The following is an 8532-nucleotide window of genomic DNA, read 5'->3' on the forward strand; positions in this document are numbered from 1 at the left end:
CATAGGCGGCGCTAGGGCAGAAGGAATGGGGAAGCTACGGGACAAAAAAAAAAAGAAAAAGAAAAAAAAGTCTTTACCCAGGCAGATATACTGTAGCCTATATAGTTTTGATGTTCATCAAACTGACATGCAGCAGAATGATTCCTTTCATTCTCTACTTGTTTTTTTTTTTTGTTGTTGTTTTTTTGCTTTTGTAGTGGCCCATAATTAACCTAATCAATGTTCTTACCCTAAGCAGCACGCCACGGGGCGTTTGTGTCATATTTTTCAACTATTTCTTCAGGTTTAAATCCTCTTAGTTGTCGCTCTCGATGTACAGAAGCAACAGAGTTGACAGTATCTGCTGTGCCATTGTCCTCATCCAGTTGCGCAACTGCTGTGAGAATGTGCGCTCACACAGGTGTCCAGAGGTAGGCCGGTGACTGGAGGAGGGAGGCAGCAGGTGTCCGGGCGGTCGGGGCTGCTGTCTGGACGTAACTTAGGCCAGTGACTGGAGGAGGGTGTGCGCAGGTGTTCGGGGGGGCGCGGCTGTCCGGAGGTAGACCGGTGACTCGCGGGCAGTGGCCGGTATCCGGGGGGGGGCAGCCGGTGTCATCATGGAGGCCAGTGGCAGGAGAGAAGGCGGCAGCCGGTCGTGGAAGCATCGTGGTCGGCTTCATTGCTGCTGCTTCATGGGACTCTCGGACTCGTCAATTTTGATATTCAAAAACCTTCTAATGTCCGTTTTACCGGGCTTTTTTCTTTTAATTTCGCTGGACTGTCAGTGACTACAGTAGCATAGCGAGGCAAAGGGGTAAGCTTCTACGCTGCGCGTTGTAGCTACGCCGTGTGTACTTAATGACGCAGGTAACCAGTCATATACCACTGAAATAAAAAATAAATAAACCATCGACATAGATAATACTTTAAAAATGTGTGTTTTAATGTATTTCCCACCTCTTTCTAAAATATAATTTAAAAACAACAACGAAAAAAAAAACATTATTTTATTTTTTCATTTTATTATTTGTGATGATTCATTTTCTGTGACAATCTAGGGGAAGCTAAGCTTCCCTTAGCCTATTGATAGCGCCGCCTATGAGTGCAAAGTGCTAGTTATTTCAGCACCACGGACAGCATGGAGGAAAGGACATACGGACAGACAGACGTAGATTCGTCCATACAGTAGGGGTCGGTGCTCCGGTGCTCAAGCACCCACTGAACAGGTTGAGCACCCACTGGAGGCAGGGCTTAATTTGGACCCGCGGCAATCAGAACCAGTCCTATTTAATTGGATGCGGGACCTCCTCTGTCAATCAAAATCTGTAATCTGCGAGTAATATCACATTCTAATTGTGCCCCGTCTGTGTTTTATTTATCTTTGAAGTTAGGGCCTACTCAAAGATCGCCTGTTTTGAATGCATTTTAATCTGAGAAAAAAGCCAAGAGGGGGAAAAAGTTATTGACAGACGTCAATCATCAGATTACGCAATGCAACCAGTGAGTTTCAGGCGCAAATAAGTTTAGTTTAGAGGCCTTTATTTTCACTGCATTCAAATACAATGAAATTGCAACTGCCCATCACAGTGGTGGCATACATACTGTACTTAAAATCACACACATCATGAAAGCAGGAAAACAGAAAAGAGAAAAACAAACAGACACACAAACAAACAAACAAACAAACAAACAAACAACAGAAAGCAAAAAAAAACAAAAACAAATGGGTTAAAAGAAGATAAGGAGACGAATACAACATGGCAGGTTACGTGGGTCAAAGTGCTTGTGCGTGTGCTTGTGAGTGGTGGTGTATAGGGGTATATGGAGCAATGATGAATTTACTGTGTGTGTTTGTTGAGCGTCTGGATGGCTTTGGGGAAAAAACTGGCCAAAAGTCTGTTGGTGCGTGTTTTTATGGACCTGTATCGCCTCCCTTAGGGCAGAAGAGTGAGTGCGACGGGTCTGTAATCATTTAAGCTGCCTACAGTTGGCTGTTTTGGGACTGGAATGATAACGGCTGATTTAAGGCAGGGTGGAACAATGGCATCTGCAAGTGACCGGTTGAAACGCTTTAAACAGCTGTCTCACTTCATGCTCCTGTACAGTCAATGCCAGTGTCTCTGTACCAGGGTAGCATGTGTGAGAAGATGGAGTGGTCACTTCAAACCGAGCAAAAAAGTAGTTAAGTTCCTCTGCCAGTGAAGCACTGCCGTTTGGAGGTGGTGTTGCCCCTGTAGTTGGTTATTTGCTGGAGTCCCTGCCAGACCTGCCTGGCATTGTTATCTGTGAAGTGCTCCTCAATTTTCCTCCTGTAGGCTCTTTTGGCATCTTTGATGCCCTTTCTAAGGGCAGGTCCTGGACTTCTTTTGACATCCAGGGCTTCTGGTTCGGGTAGACTCGGATGCGTTTCTCCACAGCAACAGTGTCAGTGCAGCTGGCAATGTAAAACAGAACAGTTTGTGTGTGGACTGCTAGGTCCTGGTGTTCAAATAAGTCCCAATTAGTCCGTTCAAAGCAGTCTTGTAATTGGGAGAGAGCTTGCTGAGGCCAGGTTTGAACTGTTTTTGTGGATGGTTTTGACTTCCTCCTGAGGGGAATGTAGGCTGGGACTAGAAACAGGCAGACGTGGTCAGAGGGGCACGGCTCTGTATGCATGCTGTATGTTTGAATACACACGGTCAAGTGTTTCTTCCCCTGGTGGAACATTTCACATATTGTGTGAATTTTGGGAGAACAGTCTTTAAGCATGCCTGATTAAAGTCGCCAGCAATGATGTGCACACCGTCAGGATATGCTTTCTGTTGTCTGTTTATGGTGTCATACACGTAATTGAGGGCAGTGCTAGTATTAGCGTTGGGTGGGATGTAAACAGCAGTGGTCACCAGTGGCGGAGCTAGACTTTTATCCTTGGGGTGGCCAGGGGGTGGCCAAAGCTATTTCAGGGGGTCCACAGACTATGTCGATGAATTTGTTTCTCGAACAATCAATTGTAATCAGAGTCTCTAAATGTTGAAATACATTTAAGTACATACTGTATTACTCACACAGCCTACTCACAATCACACAGTTACTTGCTGAACACACAGTTACTCACAATCATACAGTTACTCACACAGTTACTCACTGAACACAGTTACTCACTGAACAGTTACTCACTCACACAGATAGTTACTCCCTCAACACAGTTACTCACTGAACAGTTACTCACTCACACAGATAGTTACTCCCTCAACACAGTTACTCAGTTACTCACTGAACACAGTTACTCACTCACAGTTACTCACACAGTTACTCCCTGAACACAGTTACTCAGTTACTCACTGAACACAGTTACTCACTCACAAAGTTAGTTACTCCCTGAACACAGTTCTCACTTACAGTTACTCACTGAACACAGTTACTTACACATTTACTCCCTCAACACAGTTACTTACACAGTTAGGTTATAGGGTTAGGCGACAAAAGTGACTATAGGAACCCCCCCCCCCCCCCTCGCCGCACCGTACCTCCGCACCTGACAACTACCGTTCTCAACCAGACCGGACCTGGCTCCAAGTTTGAGCAAATAAATGAGCAGAGACCAGACCAGGTCTGACCAGTGTTGACCCTGGACCCGATGCGGTCGGACCGCGGCAAAAATAAATAAATAAAAGAAAGCCTGTAGCCTAGTTGTGTTCATTCATAGAGACGTGACAGGTGTGTCACAACAAGCTGTGATCAGCTGTGGTCATTGAATAGGCTACAGTAGCCTATAGGTCATTTCAATTTGCGCATCTGTGTTTTTTTTCCTTTTTATTTTGTTTTATAACATTTAGGCGCATCGAGAGTGAGTGAGTGAGCGAGCGCGAGAGAAACAGCGGGTGCACCAGATGATTGCCAACCGACAAAAACTGAAATGAGACGGTTAAAGAGAAGAAAAACACAGAATATAGGCTACAATATATGTCCAAGAGACTTTGTCCCGAGGGAGGATCGGATGGTGGCCCAGGTTTAGTGATGAGGAAACTGTCACTGCAGCTGCGCATCTGTCGGCAGCTGCTCCAAACAGACACGTCACTAACTTTATTTTGAAGGGACAGGCTAGATGTTGATTTTGTTAACAGTGACTTTGTTGCACCCAAACATTAAGTAGCTAGTAGAACAGACCCGGCTTGAGACCGGCTTTTATTTGCTGAAACCTGGAGACATTAAGTAGTAGAACAGACCCGGCTCGAGACTCGCCTTTTTTTCTTTTCTTTTCTTTTTTTTTTGAGAATTGACAGTAGCCTGGGCTACATAATGACGGTCTGGGAGACGCTGTGCGCTACTGTAGGGGGGATGAGAAGGCTCGCGGTTCAAATGATGTAGACCTGATCTAAAGTAGGATATTACTGACCAGATCGGGGGGGACAACACGTATCCCCACCGGGGATAATATGACCAGAGAGGGGGGGGGGATCCATCCCCCCCGGCAAATCGCACCCTGCCTATATTATTAACAATGTGATTTATATAACTTACCATTGACTCCGAGGTTGAATTAGTAGCCTAGGCTACCTACCGGTTCTTCTTGTTTCAGATCCAGTGTTATTTTGTGTCCTGTTATCTTCCCCAGGGGCTTTTCTTTTTAAAAACCCACAGCATGTTTATGAGGTGCAGCTGCGGTAAGTTCTCAGCATTCAGTGTATTGTTGATTTAATCTCTGATTAAAACCATGAGCGGCGTATCTCAGCTGGTAGAGAGCACGCACGCTGCAGCGACCCTGGGTTCGAGTCAACTCAGCAGCCCTCCCGCCCCCCAGTTCAAATTTTCTACTGTGGCAATTCTTCTTCTTCTACTATTTAGGTGGATTACAAGTCATTGTGGTATATAGCGCCAACTACTGTACAGGAGGGACAGCAGTCAATAGGCTTCACCCATTTCAAAATGCAATTGCTCCTTTTAACATTACGTCCTGCGGTGCTGCGACATGTCAGTCATCTGGGGTGGCACCTGGGGGGTCCAATCAGATTTCAGGGGGGTCCAGTGCTACCCCGGCCTCCCCTCTAGCTCCGCCCCTGGTGGTCACTGTTTGTGCATATAATGAAAAACAAGTGTGGTGCAACCTTTTAAGATTAGTAATAAACTAAAACTAACCCTAACCCTTGCAGATACTATTTTTTAGCTCTCAGTTATGATGAACTTTGAATCCCTATGTATTGCCAGCTATAATTGCAATGGACTGGCCAATGTTATTAAAAGAACTGAAATATTTATTTGGTTAGCTAATAAGAAAGAATTAGATATAATATGTCTACAAGAGACACATTCCACGCAGGAAGATGAAGAAAAATGGAAGAAGGAATGGAAAGGGTCAATTTTTTTTTAATCATGGTTTGAAAAACCAAAAGGGAGTTCTAGTTTTGTTTAGAGAACATCTAGATCTTTCTGTGCATAAAATAGAACGTGATACGGATGGTCGAATAATTATTTTAGATGTTGAACTTGAAAGTATACGCTTTTGTTTGGTTAATAATTATGCTCCAAATAATAATGATCCTATTTTTTTGGAGAATTTATATTCGATGATTCAGTATTGTGATATTCCTGTAATTCAGACAGGAGATCACAATACTGTTCTCCAACCCTCCAAGGATAGAACTGGTGGAAAAGACGATCATCAAGGTCAAAAGCGATACGCTCTTACGTCCATGATGTCCGCAATGGACTTAGTTGATATTTGGAGAATAAAGAATCCGGATCTAATTAGATACACCTGACGAAGAAATGCATCGGCAAGTAGAATAGATTTCTTTCTTATTTCTTTCGCCTTAATGGTAAAAATTGGTCAAGTAATGATTGATGAAAGATTTCGGTCTGATCATCACCTTATTATATTAAAACTCAAATGAATGCGGGTGGGTATGCGGGTGTATGTGTGTATGCTTACAGAAAAACTCACGTGCAGCGAAATCGGATGTCTGGGAGAAGTTTGGTTTTCTTTCAGACCAAGAAAACAACATACTTAGTGGCTATGCCGCCTGCAGAAAATGTAAATGTGTTTTTGCCTTCGACAGCCGCAAGCTAGGCACCTCATCCCTGAGGAAGCATGTGGATGTCTGTGAGGCCTGCCGGACAGGCAGTGGCGGTGCCGGTTCTTTGGACAGATTTTTAAGAAGAGAAGAGCGCCCACTGCCAACCAGGGAGGACAAGGATATGATAGCCAACTTGGCCGTGAGATTTGTGTGTATGGACGTGAGGTCATTTGAGACTGTGGGTGGCGGGGGGGGGGGTTTATTGAGCTAGCCCAGGGTTTGATCGATGTTGGGCTAGGGCTGACCCAACAATGGTGTCGCGGAAAACCAAAAAATATGCGGGAGAAAACAGGGAACAACTCATGCCGGTGCTGAGGGAGCAGCTGTCCGAAAGCAGCGCGGCGACGTTGGACATGTGGACTGACGATTTTCGAAAAGTTGGATATCTCTGCATCACTCTGCATTAAATCAACAAGAAATGGGAGCTGATTGAGCGTGTGCTGTGCACAGTTGACTGGGACAGTTCTCTATGCAAGACGGCAGACAACTTGAGACCAGCAATCCTGGAGGCACTGCGGAAATACAACATTGATGAGTTCTTCCACCGACTGGTTTATGTGACTGACAGGGGTTCAAACATAGTCGCAGCACTGCGCACCGTTACCAGGCTGAGTTGTGCAGCACACATCCTGAACACAGTCCTGCAAACCACACTCGGAAAAGATGATGAAGAAGTGTCAGCTCTCATCGAGTCTGCCAAGGCCCTTGTCACTTATTCAAGTCAAGTCAAACACACAAACCTTCAGAATTGTCTTCCTAAAACAGTGAAGGCATCCGTGGAGACCAGGTGGAATTCCCTGCATACGATGCTGGAGTCCATCCACAGTCAGACTTCCTCTGCCCCTTCGTGCCCCCCTCAAACAAACTGCTGTCCAGGGTTGAAAAGAGTTCTGGATCACCTTTCCCTGCCTTGGGTCGGCCGTTGCCCCCGCTCTGGCCTGGGCGTGGGTGATCACATGACCGGACAAACCCTTCCCCAGGTCACTGTCTTTTGACGTGCTGTCCAGCAGCACATCCAGTAGCACAGGTAAGTCCCAACCCAGGATAGCAGTTAACGGGTAACTTTTAACTACCCCCACAGTCAGCAGGTAAGGTTGCTCACCCACCACCACCGTCACCTCAGCTATGGGGTAGGAATGGCTGTCCCCGTGCACACACAAAATGTCTTCCTGTCTGCTATAATCCACAATGCCCGTTGGCACCAACTCCCTTCGGACCAGCATCAGGAAGCTCCCCGAGTCAGCCAGGGCAGTCACAGATTCACCATTAATGGTAACGTCTTTAAAACGCTGTTGACCTCCACTTGCAACCTCAGCCCGGGGAGTGTAACATGCCCCGCTAAGCTTAAAGGGACAACGAGGAGTTTCTATTCGGTTATAAAAAAAGTCTCACGTAATGTGGATGAATCTCCGCTACCCACACTTGTTAATGGGCCCATTTTCGATAAATATATCGTTCTGTCTCTATCGTTATTTTGTTATTATAAGTGTTGGCGGAAATGCTGGTCGAGCCGACCAGCGTTTCCTTACTTTTGGTTTTGTGGCGAGTTATGAGAATAACGCAGCTGAATCGCCATTTATGTTCGGAACTACGACGGTATGTGAACCTCTTTGAACCTCTGACTTTAATTATTGATGAATGAAAACATGAGTCCGTCTTGCGCCGGTCAAAGAATTTTACAGTGCGCGCGGAGGCTCATAAATGTAGTGTGAAAACGCTTCGCTTTTCCAAAACTCCTCGTTGTCCCTTTTACTTTTGGTCTAGGCTGCGATGAAACCTGACGACCGGGACCACCCTGGTAGGCAGTCGGGCCTCCCCTCCGTGCATTGAGGTACTGCAGCGCTAGCTTGCCTGCAGCTAGCCCATCCGTCAACTCGTGCTCCTTCACTCAGGTACGGATGTCTGCCGGGAAGACTCGCAGTAGCTGCTCCAAAATGACCTGCTCACCGATCTGCTCCTTTGTATGCTGCTCTGGCCGAATCCATCGACGGTAGAGACCCTTAAAGCGGTGGTAAGTCTCTGTTGGGTTCTCTCCCGGTGGAACTGCCAGGGACCGGAACTGCTGGCGATATGTCTCGTCTCCGGTGAGACGTCAAACTTGGTCAGGAGCGCTGCCTTCAGGTACGAGTGAGCCCTGTCCTCGTCCATTGCCATGTATGCCTCGAGCACCTTCCCCGTGAGCAGAGGCACCAGGCGACACTGTAGCCTAGCTACTGTTTATTGCTAAGGTTTTTATTATTATTATTAAAGCAGCTTACAGCAGAGCAGAGTGACTGACAGACCTGTGTTTCAGACCAAACACTCTATGTAAGTGATTGCTGTCGGAAGATATAACTATTTAAGACTTATATTAACACAAAAATTCCGCTTACTTCTGCTTTAACTAGTATGTATTATAGTGGCGCATCATGTTAGTCTCCCTCATTAACACCCCTGTCCGAACAAACCTCCACTCATCCACACAACCAGACACACGGGAGACCAGCCATAAAATCACAGA

Source organism: Trachurus japonicus, chromosome 14, assembly GCF_045865225.1.
Source record: "Trachurus japonicus isolate A0001 chromosome 14, Traja_1.0".
Classification (NCBI taxonomy): Eukaryota; Metazoa; Chordata; class Actinopteri; order Carangiformes; family Carangidae; genus Trachurus; species Trachurus japonicus.